This window comes from Pelodiscus sinensis, chromosome 19 (genome assembly GCF_052426305.1).
Source record: "Pelodiscus sinensis isolate ZL-2025 chromosome 19, ASM5242630v1, whole genome shotgun sequence".
Classification (NCBI taxonomy): Eukaryota; Metazoa; Chordata; order Testudines; family Trionychidae; genus Pelodiscus; species Pelodiscus sinensis.
The window spans coordinates 29,307,685-29,329,018 of NC_143070.1; the positions used below are offsets into that span (position 1 = coordinate 29,307,685).

A 21,334-nucleotide genomic window follows, 5' to 3' on the forward strand; every position below is an offset into this window, starting at 1 on the left:
GGTACAGGAGGGGCTGGCACTGAACTGAAGAAAGATCTGAGAGAAGCAAGAGAAAAGGCAACAAACATCCAATGAGAATGGGATTTGAACCCATGCCTGCAGAGCACAGTGGATTAACAGTCCAGCGCCTTAACCACTCGGCCACCTCGTCTGAACTTTGGGGGTTTGTTTCAACCTACCCCAAGCCAGCACTACCAGAAACCTTTGTGCCACTTGCTGGCTGGCCGGGGACACCCAGGGCTGGAAGGTTTTGGCTTTTCACAATGTCCCCTGGGCTGCTGTACAAAGCTCAGTGCTGGTAAGAAACCCAAACAACCCCTGGCTACATCTACCCTGCAGACTTCTTGCTCAACAACTGTGTTGTGCAAGAGTTCTTGTGCAAAACGTCTTGTGCAAGAGCACATCCAAACTCCCATGTGCTTTTTGGCAAGAATGTCCGTGGCAGTGTTCACGCTCTCTTGTGCAAGAAAGCTCTGATGGCCATTTTAGCCATAGGGGTTTCTTGCACACACAAAAACTGTTGCCCGTTCATACTACCTTCTTGTGCAAGAACTCTTGCACAAGAGGGTTTATTCCTCATGGGGAGAGGAATAACTCTTGCCCAAGAAGCCCTCTTTTCCTACGTTTTGCCGTAAATTTAGTTGCTCAAGAACGCGTGCGCAGTGTAGATGCTTCTCAAGTTTTTGTGCAAGAACGGCCATTCTTGAGCAAGGAGCCTGCAGTGTAGACGTAGCCCCTGGGTGCCCAGAGACAGGCTGTCTAGTCACAGTCTGGCTCAGCGCGTGCTCTGCAATGGGAAGATGTCCACGGAGCAGGCAGATGGCAGCGGCACACGGCTCTGGTGGGCCCAGCATCCAGAGGAGCGTTTCCGATATGAGTGTTTACTGACAGTGTCCGTCTGTCGTCTGATTTCTCAGTGAGCTTCCCTCACATCCCCCTGCCGCAATTCCTTGACCTTGGCTCTGACTTGCTCTAGGATGTGGGGGTAGGAGGGAGGTGACCTTTCTTTGTAAGACCATTGGCCATTCGGCCATAAATGTCCACATTCCTCCGCATGGACTGCAGGGCCTGCAGAGACTCCTTCTGGGACCACAGCTCCAAGAGGGTCTTTATCTGTGGCCCAGACAATGACAGTGCCTGGCGTTTGCTGCCCCTTGCTTGATTTGATTCCCAGCCAATTGAAGATGGGAAGGGAACAGGCAGCCTCCTGGGGGAGATCTTATTTAACCCTGAACAACAGGCACAAGTGGGTCCCACAGCCAAGGGCTCCCTCTCACTGCTTTTCATGGGGAGCAGCTCAAACACCCTGTAGTGTGTAGTCTCAGATTGCCCCTGTCCCACTTGGCTGTTGTCATGGACCCTCTGTGAGGTCACTGCCTCCTAACCAATGAGCTGAGGTGCTGCACAAGGCGCTTATGATGTCACTGCTGCCTTGCAGGGCTCATGTCCTGCTCCTGGCCAACCCTTTGGCCTGTTTGAGCTGCTCCCCCTGTATCACCCCCACTCGCTCAGGGTATGTCTGCACTGCAGAAGTAAACAGGGTCTCAACCACTGCTTCCAATACAGCCAGCTGAAAGGGGAGAGCAGTCCTAGGTGTGGGGACACTCCTTCAGTTGTTTAGCCCTGCAAGATACTCAACTGTTGATATGGAAATACAGCTCATGCTGGGCTGGGAAAGGAATCCGGGCTGTGGCTATGTAAATCCAGTTCAGCCAGTGCTATGGGCTTGATGGAGGATCGGTTGTGAGAATGGAATGTGGAGTATTGTAACTAATTTGGCTGTGGTGGGGTCACAAACCATTTTATCTCTAACTGTAGGAATTGTAAAATATGACACCAATGCTTGCAGGAGAGACACTGTCATTGAAAAAAGTCTGGGATGGACGAGCCTTACCCTTCCAGACTCAAGTGGAGTGGACTCTGGGTGTGGGGGGAAGGAGCGTGAACCAGCAGGCCACATGTCCTCCAGCCATGAGCTATGAGACGGGTTCATTCTGTCTCTCCCTCCCCCACTGCCCATGCTAAGGATAGACCTAAAACAGACTCCTTAAGGAATCTCTTTGTTATTTTGAAATATTATTCCAGTGGGGGCTGGAATCTTTTGTCCAGCCTAGGTGGGGGGCCAAGAGCTGAAATCACCAAGGAAACTGACAAAGAGCAGAAATCACTGGGTTTATCCCAGAGCCAGACTGATCCAGATCGTAGAAGCAGCAGCTGGCAGGAGCAAGCAGCCAGCAGGGTAAACGGTAGGGGCAAGAGCAGGTAGTTGGTGGGTGGCCAGTAGGAACAGTGGCAGGTGGCCAGCAGGGTAGCTGGTGGGAGTAGCTGGCGGCAAGCCAGTAGGAGCAGTGGCGGGTGGCCAACGGAGTGGGTGAGATGCCTCCTATGCCCACTCCCTCCAAGAGTGGGAGGTGAACTCTGAAAATCACGCCTGAGCTCTTATCTGCCCTGAGCAAGGGCAGCAACTATGAGTGGGGTACAGAGAAAGTTTGGGCACGTGAGTGGGACACGTACATTGCTGGACTTACATTGCTGGCAAAGGACACTGCTCAAGCCACTTGAGCCGAGACTTATTTGTGGGTTGGTTCTGAACCCTGCTTGTGGTATTTTTCCAGGCGAATGCCACGTTACTTCTCACCCTCTTTCATTAAAAGTTTCTTTTCTACATTCAGACTCTGTGCTGGCGAGTGGGGAAGCATCGCCTCCCCGAGGTACTCGGACGGGGGGGGGGGTGGATTTCCCAGGCTGCTGGGTGGGGGCTCAAGCCACTTTTGTGTGAGATGAATGAAGAGAAACCCCTAGACATCGAACCCAGCCCTGGCTGCTGCCAGCACTACCTGGCAGAAGAGATACACTAGCAGGGGGAATGACCAAAGCATGGGCCTCACTATGAGCAGGCTTAGAACTTTTTCAGGGAAACCCTATTGGATTTCTAGTCCAACACCTTGACCACTCGGCCATCACAGATGTGAAGACAGCAAAGCCCCAGGGCCAGGGGAACTGGCAGATAATCCCGATGCCCAGGCCTGATGTCACCTGCCAAACAAAATTCACACAGCAAACCGGGCTCTTGGAACAGGGGAAGTTTGGGGGCTCGTTGCTGGGCCGTGGGGTGAAGCATCAAACCAGCCCCCTCCTGTGGGGCCTGTGAGTGTTGCTGAATGTGTGCCCCTGGAAACGGGAAACAAAAGGTCTGGGAGCCACACAGAGACCCTGCTGGGCTGAAGTCCCAACGACTCCACTTTGTCTTGCCTGTAGGCTTGTCTGTCTGCAGCCTGGGAACTTCCTGGCTCCTCAGACCACTGGTCTGGATGGAGTGTTACAGACGTCGGAATAATGGAATCGCTGTGTTGATGCTCCCATTGTTATTGCAGTGTAATGGCCGTTATTCCCAAGGAACGCTGCTGTGTAGATGCAGCCTGAGAGAAATGCTGAGCAAGGGATCCTGCAATGTCAGGGGAGTCATTGAAATGAGGTCACTTCTCTAGATATAAAAAGGAAGACATGTCAGGAGTGGGATTTGAACCCACGCCTCCATTCAGAGACCAGAACACCCAACTGAGAGAAAGATAGCACCTTGAGTTTGGCACCTTAGACCACTCGGCCATCCTGACAACTATGCCAAGATGTTCAACCGCAGTTTTCTTACATGTGTGAGTTGCTCGGGAGGCAAAGGGAGCACCTCTCTTTCCCCACCTAACAGCCGCTCTACAGCACAGCTGGGTTTATCCCCACTCACCCTCATCTACCGTTGTGAGGTGTTTTACAGGGAGCTGACAGGAAACCGAAGAGGGGAAACTGCTGGCCGGCAGAACTGAGGCCTGGGATTGCCCTGTGCCAGGGAGTCTGTGTCAGTGCCCTTGGGGATCCTGAGCAGGGTTGGTACTTGGGGTGGGGCCGGGGGCTGTTCTGAAAGGCTGCTGGCGCCGTTAGACCATTTTGTCCTTCCCTGTCTCACCCCAGCACTGAGCAACACTCAGTGTCGGTCTGAGCTTCCGTCCTGCTCTGGGACGTGTCTCTGTGGCAGGAACCTGCCCAGGCGGCTCTCACAGTGAGGCCCCTCCCTGGCAGCACCGAGCAGTGAGAGCTGAGCGAAGGGGGAGGCAGGGCCAGGGGGAGAAGGCTCCATGACTTTGTGAGAGGGAGGCTCTGCCCTGGCCAGTGGGAAATCGTTGCCTCTCCGAGGGGCCCAGGCCTGGTGGGTCATTTCCCCAGGTTACTGAGTGGGGGCTGGAGCCAGTTCTGGGTTGTCTCCTTCAACAACCAAACTGAACCAATGGATCTTGTGCCGACCTGACCCTGCGCTGGGCTAGTGCTGTGTGTGCCACAGAGCTTCCTGCAGGGCTGCCCACATGGGAGAGGGGAGGGGCAGTTTGAGTCATCAGCTCTGCCCCTTCTGAAGGGCTTGTGAAAATGGCAGGTGCTGTCTTGGCAGTGAGGGAGAGGTGGGAAAGGGGCCCTGAGTGAACCTCTTGGGTCACAGCTGCTGTAACAATGAGGTAAGATGAATGACTTGGCAGATGTCAGGTGAAAACTGAGGCTGGTTTCCCTGACTAGGAATTGAACCCAGGCCTCAGCTGTGAAAGTGCTGAATCCTAACCACTAGACCATCAGGGACACATGAACAAGGCTCTTTCCTTACCTACACTAGCCTTTCACAGGTCACTTTCTGTCCCCTTCAGGACACGGGTCCATTTTCCATTGCCCAGAGGGGACAAGAACAGAAACCAAACAGAACATCAAAGCAGCCAGACAGGGCCATGCCAATTGCCCAACTAGCTCAGGATCCTGTCTCACAACAGCAGCCAATCTCATTGCCCAGTGGGAATCCTCAGGACAGACAATTGTTAAGTGATCCCTCCCGTCACCCATTCCCAGCTTCTAGAATACACCAGCTCAGGACACCTGCCCTGTCCATCCTGGTTAAGTGCCATTCACTGTGGCCACCAGGGCTTCCAAAGTTGAGTAGCTCTGCATTAAGGGTTCTTATTAATGTCAAGAACCTCAAGCAATGTAAAGCCAGAGTGTGATGGAACTGGAAAGGAAAATATTCCCACTAAAAGGACTTTTTCCAAGGGGGCACTTGGAGTTGAACCAAGGACCACTCGATCTGCAGTCAAACACTCTGCCACTGAGCTACACCCCCACAGAAAATAGTATCTGCAGCCAATGTTGGAAACTAGACAAGGAACAGGAGACAAGAGGCTTTTATGTAACTCACATCCCAGGTGCCACCCTTGGTCTTGGTCTCCACACTGAGCAGGCAGGTGGCAGGGGTCTGATGCTGTCACAGCTGCAAGGCAAGTCACCCCCCTGGCCCCTGAGCTCCATGTGGGCAGCAGCCAGACAGTGTGAGTGGAACAGAGGGTCGTGGGGGGCGGGGATTTGTATATTTTAGGAAGGGTCCTGAGTCCTGGCTCCCAGCCACGCACCTTGGCAGAAAGACCAGCGGCCCCTGCACAAAGCGCATTGTGGGAATAAGAGTTGGGGCAGTAGGAAAGGGGCTGGCCCCTCAGCACCAGCGAGCCGGTGGGAGAAGATGGGAGTGAATCCTGCTTCCTCTCATGCTCAAAGGCAGCACTTTTCCAATGCAGCTAATTCTGCCCCACCTGCAACCTGACTCCAGTGCTCCTGCCACTGTCTGGCCAGGAGGGCTGGTGTCCAGCAGCTCTCTGCCCCAGCGTGGCTGGCTTTTGGGGACAGCAAGTAGGAAGTGGGGACCGGGGCCAGGGAGGGGGGGGGGCTACTGGAGCCACTTAGCCCCCTGGCTGGCAAAAAGAAAAATTGGAAATTTCTCCCCTCATCGGAGAATGTGGGTATTGATCCCACTACATCTCACATGCAAAGCAAGCGCTTTACCACTTGAGCTAATTCCCCTGCTCCACGTACAATGGTCTTCTTGGAAGCTCTTCCCTTCTCCACAGAGACGTCGGCCTTCTAGGTCAGCTAGTCGTGGGAAAGGAGAAGGCTCCAAAAAGGCCTCAAGGGCAGATCTCAAGGAGACTCCCTGCAGCAAAGCCATGGGGGGGTCTCTGAGATGACCCCTGCCCTGCAGCCTGTCCCACCTGGCCATTGTCATGGACTCTCTGTGAGGTCATCACCTCCCAACCTCCATTAGCCAATAAGCTGAGGGGCTGCAAAAGGCCCTTGTGATGTCACTGCCACACCCACCCCTGCCCTCCAGGGCTAATGTCCTGCCCCAGGCAGCCCCTTTGCATGGCTGAGCTGCTCCCAGGGGTGAAAGTGACACATTTCTTACAGGGACTGTTCTATTGGGCACCAGCCATTGGGCTGGGCAGGAGGGAGGGGAAGGCTCAAGGCAGGAAGTTGGGGGAGGGGTTGTGATAGGACAGTACCTGTAAGAAATTAAAATGTGGAGTGTGGGAGGCTCAAGGCAGGGATTTGGGGAGTGTGTGAGAGTGGGGGGGGGGGGCTCAGGGCAGGGTGGGGATGTGGAAGGTAGAGAAGTCAGGGCACAGGATCTGGGATATGGGGGAGGCTTGGGGCTGGGACTGTGTGTGTGTGTCGAGGGGATCCCTCTGCTCTGTGCTCCCTGAGGCCCTTTAACACACATGGACTGACCTGGGCGCAGGCCAATGAGGGGGGTTTCAGTGAAGCTACATGTAAATGGATCCCTCTAGCAATCCCTGCCAGCCACACGCACAGGGGGAGGGACTTTAGCCAAGGAAGCAGAAGTAGCCAATCTGAGGGAGGTTTAGAAGCAAAGATGGGCTGCTGTGTGGGTGTATGAGGGGATGTCACAGGGCACGAGCATGATAAGGGGAGCAGAGAGGGCCCTGCTGCACCGAGAGACATGGCAAAGCCTGGGATTGATCCAGGGACCTTTAAATGTTTCATCTAAGGCTCCGCACACTGAGCTACTGACAAACCTATCTGGCTCATTATTAACTGTCCAGGATGTTTGGCAGCCGTGTCACAGCCTGAGTGTTGCTCAGCACTAGTAGGAGACAGGGAGGGACAAAATGGTCTAACGGCACCTGCAGCCTTTCAGAACAACCCCCAGTCCCAACCCCAAGGACCAGCCCTTTCCTCCATCCTCACTGGGGTCTGCTGGGAATTGCCTGGATGCCAGCCCACCCCAGTGTCAGCCTAAGGATTGACTGGTCTGTAAAAGCTGCATCCTGGAAATGAGGAAGCAGCTAAAGTGACTCTGGTGGGACTGGAACCCACAATCTTTGAATGTCTAGCTGGACTCACATTAACCATTACAGCTTAGAAGTCTAATGTGCTTTCCATTGCACCCCAGAGCCTGATGGGCTGGTGAGTTTGATATCTCCACTCTCTAGCATGGCATTGCTGGGGGGAGTCTGTCTCTTTTGGGAGAGAAGGAAGGAAGATGGAGGGGGCCACTGAAATTAAAGGAGAGAGTTGTAATTGGAGAATGTGGGCATCGATCCCACTGCCTCTCGCATGCTAAGCGAGCGCTCTACCACTTGAGCTAATTCCCCTGCCTGTGAAAGGCTTTGCTGCCTCACCCACCTTGTTCCAGAGCCCACAACATCCCTGCGAGTGCTACTTGTGAGACTCACACCTGTGGGCCGGCTAGCTCGGAGGTTTAGGACGTGGTGCTCATATCACACTGACGCGTCTTAAGAGCAAGCCCCTTAGTTCAAGCTATAACAGGCTCGCTATTCCGACGTCCCTGCATGCGGATTTATTTCCAAGTGCTGTGTAGCCAGCCCCAAATTACAAAATAAGCTATTTCAAAATAGGCGCAGTGATTATTTTGAACTATGGGATGCACCCCTAGTGAGTTAGAGCTGAACTCTGCCCCCAGCTCCCTACTTCACCCACCCACGTACTGACTCCCTTGCTGCCATGGGGCTGTTTGCATTGGCCTCTTCTCTCTGTCGCCAGGCTTCAGCCAAGACTGAGACTCAGGCAGGAGAACGTGACCCGGCTCCCTGCACCTGGGCCCTGCATTTCTCATCCCTTCAGAGACACTTGTTAGTGGAGGAATAAATCACAGTCACATGAGTGTAGATTATGAAACTTTGTAGTTGTTGTTGCCTTGGAAACTCCCCACAGACCTTCCCCTGGGGTCCCAGGCAGCCGCTCACATTGCACAGCTCACTTCTAGGTGAGGGTGTTGTGTAGACGTGCCCATCCTGTTGAGGGCCAGCCTGCTTGGGGGAGGCTCTGGCCACTTCATTTCCTCGTGCCTCTCAGACTGTGTCTACACTGCAGGGCTACGTCTACACTGCAGGCTTTTTGTGCTAGAGCAACTGCTCTTGTGTAAAAACTTGCAGAGCGTCTACACTGAAGGCACATTTTTGCACAAGTAAATTTATAGTGCAGCACCAGACAACAGGGCTTCTTGCACAGAAGTTATTGCTCTCCCCATGAGTAATAAGCCCTCTTGTGCAAGAACTCGTACACAAGGAGGCAGTGTGGACCGGAAACAGGGGTTTCTTGCTCAAGAAAGCCAAATATCTAAAATGCCCATCAGAGCTTTCCTGCGCAGGAGAGCATCCACACTGTCATGGCTGCTTTTACAGAAAAGCACTTCTCTTGTGCAACAGCACATAGAATCATAGAATAATAGGACTGGAAGGGACCTCGAGAGGTCATCGAGTCCAGCCCCCCGCCCTCAAGGCAGGATCAAGCTCCGTCTACACCATCCCTGACAGATGTCTATCCAACCTGTTCTTAAATATCTCCAGAGAGGGAGATTCCACCACCTCCCTTGGCAATTTATTCCAATATTTGACCACCCTGACAGTTAGGAATTTTTTCCTAATGTCCAATCTAAACCTCCCCTGCTGCACTTTAAGCCCATTACTCCTTGTCCTGTCCTCAGAAACCAAGAGGATCAAATTTTCGCCTTCCTCCTTGTGACACCCTTTTAGATATTTGAAAACCGCTATCATGTCCCCCCTTAATCTTCTTTTTTCCAAACTAAACATGGCAGTGTGGACACACTGTTGGGCAAGACCTTTTGCACAAAACAGGGTAGATGTAGCCAGGGGGTGTTTGGGTTTGTTACGAGCACTGAGCTTTGTACAACAGCCCAGGGAACATTGTGAAAAGCCAAAACCTTCCTGCCCTGGGTGTCCTTGGCCAGTCAGCAAGTGGCAGAAAGGTTCCCTGAAGTGCTGACTTCAGGTGATTTGAAGCAAATTGTAACAGCTCAGATGAGGTGGCCGAGTGGTTAAGGCGATGGACTGCTAATCCATTGTGCTCTGTACGCATGGGTTCAAATCCCATTCTCATCTGGTGTTTGCAGCCCTTTCTCTTGCCTCTCCCAGAGGTTCAGTGCCAGCCTCTCCTGCAACCCTGCCTGCCCCACAGGGGAAATCTCCACAGAAACACTTCCAGCTGGGACCCTCAATCCCTTCTGCCCTCAAGGGGAAACCTCCCAAAGGAGATTCCAGGCAGCCAGGCCATGGGGGTCTCTGAGATGCCCCAGCCCTGCAGCCTGTCCCACCTGGCTGTTGCCATGGTCCCTCTGTGAGGTCACTGCCTCCCGGCCAATGAGCTGAGGTGCTGCACAAGGTTCTTGTGATGTCACTGCTGCCTTGCAGGCTCATGTCCTGCCCCTGGCCAGCCCCTTGGCATGTGTGAGCTGCTCTCCCTGCCCCCGTCACTCAGGGCTGGTTCTGGGGCTCAAGCAGGGAACATCAGAGGCTGCTCAGGGGGCCACATTGCTAGGCCAGGGGCCCTCCTGTGGGGCTGTGAGTGTTGCTGTCCCTGCTGTACAGACAGGGCCATAGAGCCTCAGGAGGCTGCATCGGTGGGAGACACTTTCCTGGTTTCGGGAGGTAGACGAGATTTCAAGTCCCATGACTTGGAGCCAGCTACAGATACCCATGGAAAGCTGATTTTCAGAGGGGTGTGATCAGCCCTTCCTGTGTATCTGGCTTCTTCAAAGGGGCTTAATCAGGAGCTAAAAGTTGAAGAAGGGCCATTTAGAAGGTGAATTTCTGTCTCTGGCACTGTCCCACCTGACAAAGAATTTACATTCCTCTGCTTTCTGAGACAGTTGGCAAGGATGCTCCACAGTGGCTCTCTCTCTCTCTCCCTCTCTGCAGAAGCTGTTCAGACCCCTCACTAGCCAATGCTGGTGTCAGGTGCAGCTCTAAGTGCTAAAATCCCAGGTGTGCAAAGTCAGAATGAAGGGGAAGCATTTTGCTCTAGAAGTGACAGCAGGAGGGAGGTGGCTGCAGCAGAGCAGGGTCTGTCTGGAGACAAAGCGGAGCCTGAGGATGAGAAGGCCCATGAGAGGCAGAGACTCCAGAGCGGGGGGGGCTAGTTATTTGGTCTGGCAAACTGGCATGGCCCAGTCTGGCTGCTTTGATGCTCTATTTGGCTGTTCTTGTCCCCTCTGGGAAAGGGAGAATGGACCCTCCCCGCATCCTGCAGTGGACATTAAATGGCCTGTGAAAGGCTAGTGTAGGTGAGCAAGGAAACATGCTTTGTGTTTCCTTGATGGTCCAGTGGTTAGGATCCAGCACTTTCACTGCTGGGGTCTGGGTTCAATTCCCAGTCAGGGAAGCCCCTGGCAACTTTTACCAAACAACTCCATAGTCAACTTTCATGGCCTTAGTCAACTTTCTTGCCACATGTTACAGCAGCTGTGACCCAAGAGGTTAACTCAGGCTCCTTTCCCACCTCTCCCTCACTGCTAAAAAAAGGGTCTAATGGTGCCAGCAGCCTTTCAGAACATCCCCCAGCCCTTCCCTCCCCCTTGGCTGGGCACTGCCTGGACTCAGGCCTCCCCGGTGCCAGCCTAAGGGCTCTGGAGAGGACAGGGCAGCTCCAGAGGCAGAGTCCTTTTTTCTGCAGTAGTTTAAACCCAGCCCCTTGGTTCCAACTAACTTTACTCATTTTTTGCCCCTCTGTGCCTCCCTCCCGCTGGTAATACAATCAGGACTTTTCCCTGTTGAAAGAACAAACTCTCTGGTTTTTATGTGGGGAATGTAGAACTGGGGAGGGGCTGGGGAAAGACCCTGGGAGGGGGAGGAGGCTGGGAGGAAGGGCTAAGGCTGGCACCTTCCTCTGGTGGTCCCACTGCCTCATGTCAGGGGTCTCAGCAGCACTGGGGGGTGGCTCCAGGGGGAGATGCTGGTTCAGGGGAACATGAGCTGCTGGGCCACTAAAGAAGGCCCCCAGCAACAGCCTCTGTGCAGGGCTCACACGCTTCAGGCCTCCCTGTCATATTGAGTCTCCCCGTGTGGCTTGGGCTCCAGAGCCTGCCCCCCAGCTGGTGCCTTGAGGTAGCCACTGCAGCAGCAGGAATTTGGGCATCAGGTCCCCTGCTTTTGGGGACAGGAAGCCAGGCCAAGGCCCTTTTAGCCACTGGGGCTGTACAGGCTGGAGCCTCCCCCTGCCAGATCTCTGCCCTGCTTCCTGCAAAGTTCACATTTTTGCTTCGTTTTGCTTTCCTGTCCATAGCAGGCAGCTAAAGGAAGGGTAATCGCCAAACCAAACACCACTCTGGCCAGCATGGGGTTTGAACCCATCACCTTGGCGTTATTAGCACCACGCTCTAACCAACTGAGCTAGCCGGCCTACAAAAGTGCAGTTCCACAGTTCACCAGTGGCCCTTTCAAGAAAGGCGCCTCAGGCAGCAGCAGGGACGTCTCTGCAGCTGCCAATGGCTCTTCTCTGACAGGGTCACTAGCGACTCGCTGTGACCTGGGCTGGCTAGTCCAGCTGGTTTGAGGGTTGGTCAAGGTGGCTGGCGGCCGGCAGACCCAGGGCAAAGAGAAGCCGGAATCTCTTGCTGCCAGCACCTTGCCTCTCAGTTTCTTCCCTGCCAGCAGCAGCCGCAGCCCCTTTCGGCCTCTGGGTCAGCCCGGAAAGGGAGGCAGGAAAGGGGCCTCAGTATGCAGGTTTCCGAGTCCTGAGCGCTGCCCATGAAACCAACCACCCCTCAATCAACTGGGCCAAACTGGTGCCCAGTTCATGCCCACTGGGACCTGCTTTACTTGGTTTCTTTCCACCCAGAGCCCCCTTCTTCTCCTGGGCTGTGAGGAACATCACTGGGATACTCTCATCTCCCAGCACAGGGCCATCTCTCCAGTGACAGGAGACGGGGCTGGGCTTCTGACCGGCTCCACTGACACCTCCCATCAGTCAGCTCCATCACTCAGGGCATGCCAGGGAGCTGAGCGATTGTGCCATTGAGTGGCATTCTCAGCCAGCCAATCAGCTTTGTGAGGAGTTCATGGAGGCAGGGCAAAGAGATCTCTTGTTAGGCCAGCAAGGAAGCAGCAAGCATCAAGGCCCCACCCCCAGGGAGCCAGCTGGAGACCATGTGGAGGGAGCCACTGCCTCTCCCCTGTGTAGCAAGCACTTTCCCAGGGGGGCAACTCTGCTCCCTGGGGCCTGTCTCTACTACTTCTGTCACCGCCAGGCAATGGGAGAGTGAGTGGACTCCCCAAGGGGCCCACAGTGAGAGTCAGGGGGCTGGCGGCTCAGGGAGGGGTGGTCCCAGGAGGCAGAGGGCACCTGTGACTCTCGGCTGGCAGCTGACACTCTGCTCCTTGCTTCCCTCCCGCTGCTTCACCTCCCAGGGCTTCTTTCTCCTTCCCTGTCCATAGCAGGCAGCTACACAAAGGCAAGTCACCAAACCAGACACCCCTGTGGCCAGCATGGGGCTTGCACCCACCACCTGGGCGTTATCAGCATCAAGCTCTAAACAGCTGATCCAGCAGCCCACGAGGGGCCCTTTGGGAAAGACCCCACAGGCAGCCACGAGCTCGTCTCTGATGGGGCCACAGGCGACTCACTGAGATGTGGGCTGGCTAGTCCAGAAGTCAGAGGAGCAGGAGCCTGGGTGGGTTCAGGGGGGCCTTGAGCAGGAGCAGGTTTTGGGGGAGGGGCTGCTGGGCTACTGAAGCAGGTGACCAGGTGGTTGGCAGCAGCGCTGTGGGCTGGGCACATGGTCCCAGTTTCCTGGACATACAGAGCCTCGGGGAAGTCACTGCAGCAGCAGGAATTTGGGCATCAGGTCACCCCACTGGGGACAATGGAGGGAAGAGAAGAGTTTTGCCTACTCTTGGAGAAAGCAGGCCAGGCCAAGGCCCTTTTAGCCACTGGGTCTGTGCAGGCTGGAGCCTCCTCCTACCAGTTCTCTGGCCTGAGTCCTGCAAAGCTCTCAGCCTTTTGCCTGTTTCTGCTTCTCTGTCCATAGCTGGCAGCTAAAGTAGTCACCACAGCAAACAACTGTGTGGCCAACATGGGGCTTGAACCCATGACCTTGGTGTTATTAGCACCACGCTCTAACCAACTGAGCTAGCCGGCCTTCAGGAGCTGAGTTTACAAATGGCCCTTTCAGAAAGGCACCTCCGGCAGCTGCAGGGATGTCTCTGAAGCTTCCAATGGCTCTTCTCTGACAGGGTCACTAGCGACTCACTGTGATGTGGGCTCACTAGTCCAGCTGGTTTGAGGTTTGGTCAAGGTGGCTGGTGGCCGGCAGACCCAGGGCAAAGAGGCAGCCAGAATCTCCTGCTGCCAGCACCTTGCCTCCCAGCTTCTTCCCTGTCGGCAGCAGCCGCAGCCCCTTTTGGCCACTGGGAAGAGAAGCAGGAATGGGGCCAAGTAGCGAGTCAGGCTGAGGGGGGCAGGCAAAGCTCATCTTGTCTTGCAGGGCCACTGGCAACAGTTTCTCTCTTGTGCGCTGCTGCTGAGGAGAAAAACACCCTGAGAGGGACCAGAAAGACCAATTTAAAAGATTGTTTGGGGGGGGGGCACCTGCTAGCGCCAGGGGGGCAAGAGTCAGAGCCTGGCAGCTCCTGGGGACCACACAAGAGACCACAAGGGTAAGCAGCAAGCTCCAGGCAGGTTAAGTTTTAGGGCCCAGCCCATCTCAGCCAGGCAGACCATAGCATCAGACTGAGCTCCAGGGGGCATCGGACACAAAACTCTCTCTTTGGGGATTCTACAGATGAGGAGCCCAAAGCTCATAAAGTTGGAGGGTTTTGTAGCAACCAACCCAACCCCAGCAAGTCCCACTGAGATTTGAACTCAGCTCACAGGATTCAGACTCTGAGTGCTGCCCCTTACAACATGGGACCTTCATGAGCCAGCAGTGACTCAATTACGCTGAACTGGAGCCTCAGCTCATGCCCATTGGGACCAGCTTTGCTTGTTTCCTTCCACCCAGAGCCCCCTTCTCCTCCTGGGCTGCAAGGAGCATCCCTGGGATGCCCTGAGACAGGCACAGGACTCTGCCTCCCCATAACCAGCCCCACCCAATTAGTTTTCAAGTAGAAACGAGCAGGGATTTCACTTTATAATCCTGTCCTGGCTTTTCTTGAATTCCTGGTTTTATATGTGCTACCCTGATCCTGATGTCTTCATGTTGTTCTCTCACCAGCTTTTGGGTCTTTTTCCCTGTGCTTCTCACACTCAACTTAGCTAGTCTCTTAGATCTGCTTCATGCGTTGTTCCTCATCTGTTCCTTAGTGGCCCTGGGGGAGACAGATACTAGGTGCAGCCAGGTATTAATTATCCCTTGGGTTAGTGTCTTTCTCCCATAACTTGTAGCTAAGATATTTGTTAGTAACTGGCAGAGGCCGCTGGGGCTCACCCCCGAACAGGCGCCCACAGACTTAATATTGGTGCACAAGATGAAACTCACCCTGCTCCTGGAACAGAAACACTGACGAGCAGTGAGGCCCCTCCCTGGCAGCACCGAGCAGTGATAGCTGAGTTGTGGGGGGAGAGGTAAAAACAGGGGGAGAAGGCTCCATGACTGTGTGAGAGGGAGGCTCTGCCCTGGCTAGTGGGGAATCGTTGCCTCTCCGAGGGGCCCAGGCCTGGTGAGTCATTTCCCCAGGTTACTGAGTGGGGGCTGGAGCCAGTTCTGTGTTGTCTCCTTCAACAATCAAAGCAAACCAATGGATCTTGTGCAGACCTGACACTGCGCTGGGCTAGTGCTGTGTGTGCCACAGAGCTTCCCGCAGGGCTGCCCACACAGCAGAGGGGAGGGGCAGTTTGAGTCACCCATCTCTGCCCCTTCTGAAAATGGCAGGTGCTGTCTTAGCAGTGAGGGAGGGGTGGGAAGGAGCCTGAAGTAACCTCTTGGGTCACAGCTGCTGTAACGTGTGGTAGTGAAATAAAAGGTTAGGCAGTTGTCCAGAGGGTAAATTGACCAGGGATCTGTGGCTGGTTTCTTGGAACCAGACAGGACTTGTTCGGGGTAGGTGGGATTGGGTGCTAGGACCCCCCACCTGTGTATTAGGCCCGGGGCCATCTGGGGCATGGATATTGCTGAGGTGTCGGAGGGGTTTTGCTCGTGAGGCTTCAGGCAGGCAGCTGAAGCACTCTGATACTGGTTTGTGGCCTGTTTGGAGAGGTCACCAGTCTGGGGGCTGTAAGGAGCCCCAGATTTGAGCAATTCGCCCTGAGCAGACGCCCTCAGCTGTGCCCAGATACGGCCCGGTCCGTCACAGGGGACCATTCTCCCTTGTCCAGAGGGACAAGAACAGCCAAACAGAACATCAAAGCAGTCAGACTGGGCCATGCCAGTTGTCCAACTAGCCCAGAATCCTGTCTCAGGACAGCAGACAGTTATTAAGTGATCCTTCCCATCTCCCATTCCCAGCTTCTGGAATGCACCAGCTAGGGACACCTGCCCTGTCCATCCCGGTTAAATGCCATTGATTGACTTTTCCTGCATTAAATTATCCAATTTTGTTTTGGGCCTTCTTGCAGATTTCAGTTTTGCAACATCCTCTGGCAAGGAGTTCCACTGGGTGCAAAAATGCTCCCTTTTGGTCTATTTTTAACTTGGTTACTTATCAGTTTCATTCTCTCACCCTGGTTCTTTAGTAGGAGAAAAAATAATTTCTGCACCCTTGTCATCATCACATAAACCCCTGTCCCGTTGCCCCTTGCTTGTCCCTTTCCCAAGCTGAGAAGAAGAAGTTCCATGAACTCCTGGGAGCTGCTTACCAAAGAAGAGGCATTTCCTGTGGAGAAGATGCCAAGCCCAATCCCCTACACAGAGCCCCAGGAAATACCAATGGACATTGGGAAAGCTCCCTCTCGGGCACAAAGGCAGCACTTTTCCAATGGAGCTAATTCTGCCCCACCTGCACCCTGCCTCCAGTGTTCCTGGCACTGCCTGGCCCAGGAGGGCTGGTGTCCAGCAGCTCTCTGCCTCAGTGTGGCTGGCTTTTGGGGAGAGCAACTAGGAAGTGGGGGAGGGGGGCTAGGGCAGCCACTTAGCCCCTGGCTGGCTCTGCCAGTAAAAGGATGATGATGATCTCCCTGAACACTGGAGAATGTGGGCATCGATCCCACTGCCTCTCGCATGCAAAGCGAGCGCTCTACCACTTGAGCTAATTCCCCTGCTGTGTTAAGTTTGGCCTTCTTGGAGGCTCTTCCCTTCTCCACAGGGACGTCTGTCTTCTAGGTCAGTTAGTCGTGGGAAAGGAGAGGGCTCCAAAAAGGCCACAAGGGCAACTCTCAGGAAGGAGACTCCCTGCAGCAAAGCCATGGGCGGGGAGGGCAGCGGCAGGGTGTGGTCTCTTTGATGACCCTTGCCCTGCAGCCTGTCCCACCTGGTCATTGTCATGGACTCTCTGTGAGGTCATCACCTCCCAATCTCCTTTAGCCAATAAGAGGTGGTGCTGCAAAAGCCCCTTGTGATGTCACTGCCACACCCACCTCTGCTCTCCAGGGCTAATGTCCTGCCCCAGGCAGCCCCTTTGCATGGCTGAGCTGCTCCCAGGGGTGAAAGTGACACATTTCTTACAGGGACTGTTCTATTGGGCACCACCCTTTCGGGGGGGGGGGGAGGATCAAGGCAGGAAGTTGGGGGAGGGGTTGTGATAGGACAGTACCTGTAAGAAATTAAAATGTGGAGTGTGGGAGGCTCAGGGCAGGGATTTGGGGTGTGAGAGTGGGGGGGAGGGGCTCAGGGCAGGGGTGAGGATGTGGAAGGGTAGAGAAGTCAGGGCACACGCAGCCTTTGTTACTCATCTGGGTCCGCTGGCAGCAGACACTTTGTTCCTCGCTTCCCTTCTGCTGCTTCATCTCTTAGGGTGCCCCCCGCCTGCTCCGTGCTGAGAGCCAGGCCCAAGCAGGAAAGAGGCGGCTGGGCCCTCTTGGCGTCAGGGTCCCACCACCCATCTTCCCACCATCAGCAGCCACAGCCCCTGTCAGCCACTGGGTCAGCCCAGGAAGGGAGCAGGAAATGGGGCCAAGTAGTGAGTCAGGCTGTGAGGGGCAGGCAAAGCTCATCTTGCCTTGCAGGGCCACCAGCAACAGCAAGTGTCTTGTGCGCTGCTGTGGAGTAAAGTATCCCTGAGGGAGAACCCTGCCCCCAGGGCTACGTCTAGACTGGCCCCAAATTCCAGAAAAGGGATGCAAATCAGGTAAGTCAGCATAGGGAAATCCGCGGGGGATTTAAATATCCCCCGCGGATTTAAATAAACATGTCCGCCGCTTTTTTTCCAGCTTGGAGAAAAGCCGGAAAAAAGCGTCTAGACTGGCCCGATCCTCCGGAATAAAGCCCTTTTCCGGAGGATCTCTAGGAATAAGAGATCCTCCGGAAAAGGGCTTTATTCCGGAGGATCGGGCCAGTCTAGACATTTTCCGGCTTTTCCCCAAGCCGGAAAAAATAGGTGAAGCTACAGAAGCTGACGGGGACAATCAGCGGGCGGAGGGTTATTTTTTCTCCTCCCTGGGCTGATGTGGCTAGAACTGAGGAGAAGAAAATCCTCTTCCCTTCTCCTCAGAAGATGGAAATTGCATTTGGTTCTCTCTCTGGTTCTACTAAAGCTGGACCCCAGGACTAGACTTTTCTTTCTAAAACCCTGGTGAAAACTGAGCGTCAATTGCTTGCAGGCTGAGAATGTGAGTTAAAGAAAGTTATCACCCAGCATGGGGCTTGAACCCATGACCCTGAAACTAAGAGTCTCATGTTTTACCCACTGAGCTAGCCAGGCTGTGTGGGAAAAGTTTTCTAATATCCCATCACAGCATAACAGGAGCCAAGTGTTCTCCACTGCCTGACTCAAGGCTCTTTCTTGACCCTCATGTGCGGTTCTGGTCTGTGGAGAGGTTTGAACTCGAACCCCACTCCCAACACACCCACTTCTTTCCCCACAAGGAACGGCCCCATTTCCATCTCTCCAGGGACAGGAGAAGGGCTCTGGCCTGTTCTCTGCAAAATGCTCAGCCTGTTTCATTTTCTGCAGGAACGAGTGGGATCCATGCGCCCTGTTCCCCAGTGAGAGGTATGTGTCCTCTTCCCCCCTTTCCACAGACACAGCAGGCCAGGGGGTTGTGCACCTGCAGTGGCCCCTTCCTACTTGACCTCCCACAAAGCTGGGGTGAAAAGCTGCTAGACCCCAGCCCTCCTGGGCCAAGCCATGGCAGAGGTAGCAGGATTCACTCCCATCTTCTCCTGCCTGTGCCCTGGTGCTGAGGGTCCGGCCCCTTTCCTGCTGCCCCAACTCTTATTCCCACAATGCACTTTGTGCAGGGGCCATTGGTCTTTGTGCCAAGGTGCGTGGCTGGGAGCCAGGACTCAGAACCCTTCCCCCAATCCCCCCTCTGACCCACTCACACTGTCTGGCTGCCTCCAGCACGGGCTGAGCTCAGGGGTCAGGTGGGTGACCTGCCCTGCAGCTGTGATGGCATCAGACCCTTCCAGCCCACCTGCTCAGTCTGGAGATGGAGCTCCAGTGGCCTCAGACACCCAGCAAGAGGAACAAAACTCTCTTTGTTGAACCTTAGTGTATGGAAGCTGAAGCACCAGGACCTTCTAACAAGCAGCAGAGTCTTAGTAGGTCCCACTGAGATTTGAACTCAGATTGCAGGATTCAGAGTCCTGAGTGCTGCCCCTTACACCATGGGACCTGTGGTGTGAAAGTGCAGTGGGCACCTCTGACTCTCAGCTCTCAGGCTGGCCTCTGCTCTCCTGGCTTCTCTCCAGCTACTTCATCCCCCAGGACTCCCTGTAAGAAATGTGTCACTTTCACCCCTGGGAGCAGCTCAGCCAGGCAAAGGGGCTGCCTGGGGCAGGACATTAGCCCTGGAGAGCAGGGGTGGGTGTGGCAGTGACATCACAAGGGCCTTTTGCAGCCCCTCAGCTTATTGGCTAAAGGAGGTTGGGAGGTGATGACCTCACAGAGAGTCCATGACAGTGGCCAGGTGGGACAGGCTGCAGGGCAGGGGCCATCTCAGAGCCCCCCCATGGCTTTGCTGCAGGGAGTCTCCTTGAGAGTTGCCCTTGAGGCCTTTTCGGAGCCTTCTCCTTTCCCAAGACTAACTGACCTAGATGACAGACGTCGCTGTGGAGAAGGGAAGAACCTCCAAGAAGGCCTCTGTAAATGCAGCAGGGGAATTAGCTCAAGTGGTAGAGCGCTTGCTTAGCATGCGAGAGGCAGTGGGATCGATGCCCACATTCTCCAATACAGTTCAGTTTTTATCCCTTATTTTCACTGTCAGGGGCTCAGTGGCCTCCTCCCTCTTCCTACCTGCTCTCCCAAAAGAGACAGACCTGGCTCCCCTTTCTTTCCTACCAGCAATTGCCATGCTGCAAACCAGAGAGTGGAGATATCAGGCTCTGTGGTGCAATGGAAAGCATGTTGGACTTTTAAGCTGCAACAAAATACAGGACTATGTAGCACTTTAAAGACAAACAAGATGGTTTATTAGATGATGAGCTTTTGTGGGCCAGACCCACTTCCTCAGATCAAATAGTGGAAGAAAATTGTCACAACCATATATACCAAAGGATACAATTAAAAAAAACGAACACATATGAAAAGGACAAATCAAATTTCAGAACAGAACGGAGAGGCGGGGGGGGGGAAGGTAAATGTCTGTGAGCTAATGATATTAGAGGTGATAATTGGGGAAGCTATCTTTGTAATGGGTAAGATAACTAGAGTCTTTGTTAGGACCCCGCCGTAAAGTGTCGAATTTTAGCATGAATAACAGTTCAGAGGATTCCCTTTAAAGTGCAGTTTTAAAAGGCTTTTGAAGCAGGAGGCAGGTAATTAAGTCATTGAGATAATGTCCTTTCTGAGTTAAAATGGCAAGAAACTGTTTTTTTTTCCTGTATTTTGTTTCAGCTACCCTAGACTAACATGGCTACTTTTCTATCATTCTTTTAAGCTGCAGTGATTCATGTGAGCCCAGCTAGACATTCAAAGTTTGTGGGTTCAAGTCCCACGAGTGTCACTTTAGCTGCTTTCTCATTTCCAGGGCACAGCTTTTACAGACCAGGCAATCCTTAGGGTGAAACTGGGTGGGCTTGAGTCCAGACAGTTCCCAGCAGACCCCAGTGAGGATGGAGGGAAGGGCTGGTTCTTGCGGTTGGGGCTGGGAGTTGTTCTGAAAGGCTTCAGGTGCCATTAGATCGTTTCATCCCTCCCTGTCTCCTACCAGTGCTGAGCAACACTCAGGCTGTGTCTGCCCTACACTGCTCTTCTGGGAAAAGCTACGCAAACTTCAAAACCCAATTTGTGCAGCTTTTTCTTCTGCTTTTTTTTTTTTTTTTTTGGAAGAGGCTTTTCCGACATTTGGCCTGTTACACTGGGCAAGTCACACAAGGGAGGCAGCAGGCAGAGCTGGCCCAATGCATCAGCCTCCGAGGGCAGGGAGGCCAAGGCACAAGCAGCTGCCTGGCCTAATTTATCTGGCTTCCCCAGGTTGCCACCCAGGGGCATTATCAGCTGACGTTACCCCCCCTCTGTCACATGAGCGTTGGGCTCATCAACAGGCTGGTCAGCAGCAGCTACCTGGGCACCGCAATAAGAGAAGACCCTGTGTTTCTACCTGGCTTTGAACCAGGGACCTTTTGCGTGTTAGGCAAACATGATAACCACTAGCCCACAGAAACACATTTCAAAGGATGGAACTTGGCTGACTGTTCTGTTCCTAGCTCTTTCTAACACCCTGCTCTGCAGGGGAGGGGGATGCTCCTTGTGAACACTCCACCTCTTGTTCTCAGGGACGCCTAATTTCCTCACCAGCCCCTTGAGATTTGTAGCTCAAAGCTGGAGCTGCTGTGGAAGGAGGTGAAGCTACAGAAGCTGACCGGGGACAATCAGTGGGCGGAGGGTTATTTTTTCTCCCCCCTGGGCTGATGTGGCTAGAACTGAGGAGAAGAAAATCCTCTTCCCTTCTCCTCAGAAGATGGAAATTGCAGTTGGTTCTCTCTCTGGTTCTACTAAAGCTGGACCCCAGGACTAGACTTTTTCTTTTTCGGTGAAAACTGAGAGCCAATTGCTCACAGGCTGAGAATGTGAGTTAAGGAAGGACACCCCCCAGCATAGGGCTTGAATCCATGACCTTGAAATTAAGAGTCTCATGCTCTACCAACTGAGCTAGCCAGGCTGCCTGC

At 54.0% G+C, this 21,334-nt stretch overlaps 10 non-coding genes across 10 annotated transcripts; 2 read left to right on the forward strand and 8 right to left on the reverse strand.

Annotated features, from left to right (window-relative positions):
- Positions 1–3,505: 3,505 nt before the first annotated feature.
- Positions 3,506–3,614, reverse strand: TRNAL-CAA (transfer RNA leucine (anticodon CAA)). The gene is made up of 2 exons: positions 3,577–3,614; positions 3,506–3,551 (listed from the first exon to the last, which is right to left on the reverse strand). It is a non-coding gene; the product is annotated as a tRNA-Leu (tRNA).
- A 931-nt stretch (positions 3,615–4,545) lies between these two features.
- TRNAE-UUC (transfer RNA glutamic acid (anticodon UUC)) lies at positions 4,546–4,617 on the reverse strand. Its single transcript has one exon. It is a non-coding gene; the product is annotated as a tRNA-Glu (tRNA).
- A 457-nt stretch (positions 4,618–5,074) lies between these two features.
- On the reverse strand, positions 5,075–5,146 carry TRNAC-GCA (transfer RNA cysteine (anticodon GCA)). The gene has a single exon. It is a non-coding gene; the product is annotated as a tRNA-Cys (tRNA).
- A 2,250-nt stretch (positions 5,147–7,396) lies between these two features.
- TRNAA-AGC (transfer RNA alanine (anticodon AGC)) lies at positions 7,397–7,469 on the reverse strand. Its single transcript has one exon. It is a non-coding gene; the product is annotated as a tRNA-Ala (tRNA).
- Positions 7,470–9,154: 1,685 nt separating this feature from the next.
- Positions 9,155–9,236, forward strand: TRNAS-GCU (transfer RNA serine (anticodon GCU)). Its single transcript has one exon. It is a non-coding gene; the product is annotated as a tRNA-Ser (tRNA).
- A 1,207-nt stretch (positions 9,237–10,443) lies between these two features.
- TRNAE-UUC (transfer RNA glutamic acid (anticodon UUC)) lies at positions 10,444–10,515 on the forward strand. The gene has a single exon. It is a non-coding gene; the product is annotated as a tRNA-Glu (tRNA).
- Positions 10,516–11,458: 943 nt separating this feature from the next.
- TRNAI-AAU (transfer RNA isoleucine (anticodon AAU)) lies at positions 11,459–11,532 on the reverse strand. Its single transcript has one exon. It is a non-coding gene; the product is annotated as a tRNA-Ile (tRNA).
- A 1,664-nt stretch (positions 11,533–13,196) lies between these two features.
- Positions 13,197–13,270, reverse strand: TRNAI-AAU (transfer RNA isoleucine (anticodon AAU)). The gene has a single exon. It is a non-coding gene; the product is annotated as a tRNA-Ile (tRNA).
- Positions 13,271–16,250: 2,980 nt separating this feature from the next.
- Positions 16,251–16,323, reverse strand: TRNAA-UGC (transfer RNA alanine (anticodon UGC)). Its single transcript has one exon. It is a non-coding gene; the product is annotated as a tRNA-Ala (tRNA).
- A 2,445-nt stretch (positions 16,324–18,768) lies between these two features.
- On the reverse strand, positions 18,769–18,840 carry TRNAQ-CUG (transfer RNA glutamine (anticodon CUG)). The gene has a single exon. It is a non-coding gene; the product is annotated as a tRNA-Gln (tRNA).
- Between the last annotated feature and the right edge of the window lie 2,494 nt (positions 18,841–21,334).